The sequence below is a fragment of the Alosa pseudoharengus genome, unplaced genomic scaffold (assembly GCF_046254945.1).
Source record: "Alosa pseudoharengus isolate Yale_2024_CS ecotype anadromous, Long Island Sound unplaced genomic scaffold, YU_APseudo_1.1 YU_APseudo_1.1_scf_17, whole genome shotgun sequence".
Taxonomy (NCBI): Eukaryota; Metazoa; Chordata; class Actinopteri; order Clupeiformes; family Clupeidae; genus Alosa; species Alosa pseudoharengus.
In genome coordinates this window covers 3629310-3631167 of record NW_027468640.1, presented here as the reverse complement: position 1 = coordinate 3631167, position 1858 = coordinate 3629310, and the positions used below count along the sequence as shown (strand labels likewise).

At 38.9% G+C, this 1858-nt stretch overlaps 1 protein-coding gene across 1 annotated transcript in view; it reads left to right on the top strand.

The window, feature by feature from the left end:
- The first annotated feature begins 967 nt into the window (after window positions 1-967).
- focad (focadhesin) overlaps window positions 968-1858 on the top strand; it is a 100292-nt gene continuing 99401 nt past the window's right edge. Inside the window, exon 1 of the mRNA XM_076289557.1 lies at window positions 968-1012. The gene's annotated coding sequence lies outside the window, so the exon portion shown is untranslated. The remainder of the gene's footprint in view (window positions 1013-1858) is intronic.

Here is a 1858-nt window from a genome sequence, read left to right as displayed (position 1 = left end):
ATTGACCAGTAAGTAACACATGATTGTCCGAGAAGACAAACAGTTTAGATAACTGCACCAACTTCACCAAGACCTAAAGAAGACAAGCTATTTCCAGTTTAAATAGTCTGAAAAGAATATTTATGGAAACACATTTTTGCATGGAAGCCTACAGTGACAACATAATGTTACCTTCTTATTAATTCAGTGAATAAGCAAGAAACAAAAGAGGTATATTATCATTCTGCTGCCTTCAATGGCTGTGCTGTGCTTAGAGCATTTAAATGGTCTTCTTCAGGCATATCTGCTATTCATTTCTTTCTTTCTCAAAAGGTCTTACCGATAATTGAATTGCAAGTAGAGTGTGGTGAAATTATTTGGTTGCTGTTCTCTCTAGCCTAAAACTGATTCATAATTTTGCAGGAATTATAGTAGGCTAGTCTATGATGGTTAAAACTGATAAGCTCATGACTCATACTCATTCAATAAAAATGAGAATTTGGCTTCATAATTCTCTGTCCTTTAGCAACAAGACATGTCTTTCCTTCATGTTAAAACAACCCCACAAAATATTCCCTATAGGTAATAGGCTATTTAGGGAGAGAGAAAAAGAGAATCATATGCAAGGCCATATGGCAGCAACAGGTGTGTGTCTGTATGAAAACTCATTTTTTCAGTTTTATTGTAACTAAAAAGGTAAATGACCTCGGATGTTACAAATTGACATTACAAAAAAATCTAATCCATCCACATATTTATGATTATTTTGAGATGATCATATCGTTCATTACATTTGATTGGCTTTCGACGAGGACTTGCAGAAGAAGTGTGATGTGATGTGATGCTCAACATTAAACAGATTTATTAGGACATCAACTACAAACAACGTTGTTTTATGCCTAAATTGCCAGATAGATACAGAATACAGAACTTCAATGCAACGGTGACAAAACCAATTGCGCTCTAGGTGGTTTGTTCCTCACAGGACACCGTACAAGCGTGTTTTTTGGACGAGTTTGTTTAGCGCTTTAAGGTAATGTCCGATGATCAATTTATCCGGCATATTTTGTGTTCAGTGTATTTTGTGCAGGTATAATATAATTGCCACCAGTACAACATATCTTAAAAAAGTTAAATCATCCTATAAGTTCTACCCTACTGCACATTTTTAGCTAGAGTTAGCGTGCACACTGTAATGCTGACAGCTAAGTTAAGTTTTAGCGATGCTGAATTCACAGCAGGATAACGTCAATTTGTCTATACACGTAGGAAATAGCAGCCTATTTATGTATTGCTGTTATCGTGTCCGGGTATTGTGACAATATAATTGGTTGTAGACTTATAATTGTTGAACACTGCGCTAACTTTAATGCTGTGCTGCAACGCTGCCCTGACTGACTAACGTCACACAAATGTTAGGTTGAGCAGAGACCAAATTAATCCACAGTTAAATAAATACACGAGCGGTTTCAGTGGAATCGAACTGCTTAAACCTTACAACTTCATGTAGAAGGGGTTCAAAGGTTTACGTATAGGTTTCATTCTGAACGCAAGCAGTCCTTGCAGACATGTCTGTTTGGGCATTTGTGCTGCGCCCTGAAGCCAGCCGGCTATTCAGCTCGGCTATAGTAGCCAGGGTTGACCTGCCTGCGAGGGAATCGCCTCTTCAACAATGTGGCTGGCTCGGTATTGTCCAGACACAAGCATTGCCGAGCTTGCACAGCAGAGCCGTTCACATTGTTCATACAGACAAGAAACAGCTTTCTGGAAATCCCTGGAATATGTGCGTTTATACGCTTTGCTGACAGCTGCTTTGCTTTCATACACTGCAAACGTCGTTAGCTCCTAATGTCTCCTCTCATAGCGCACAGCAGGTAGT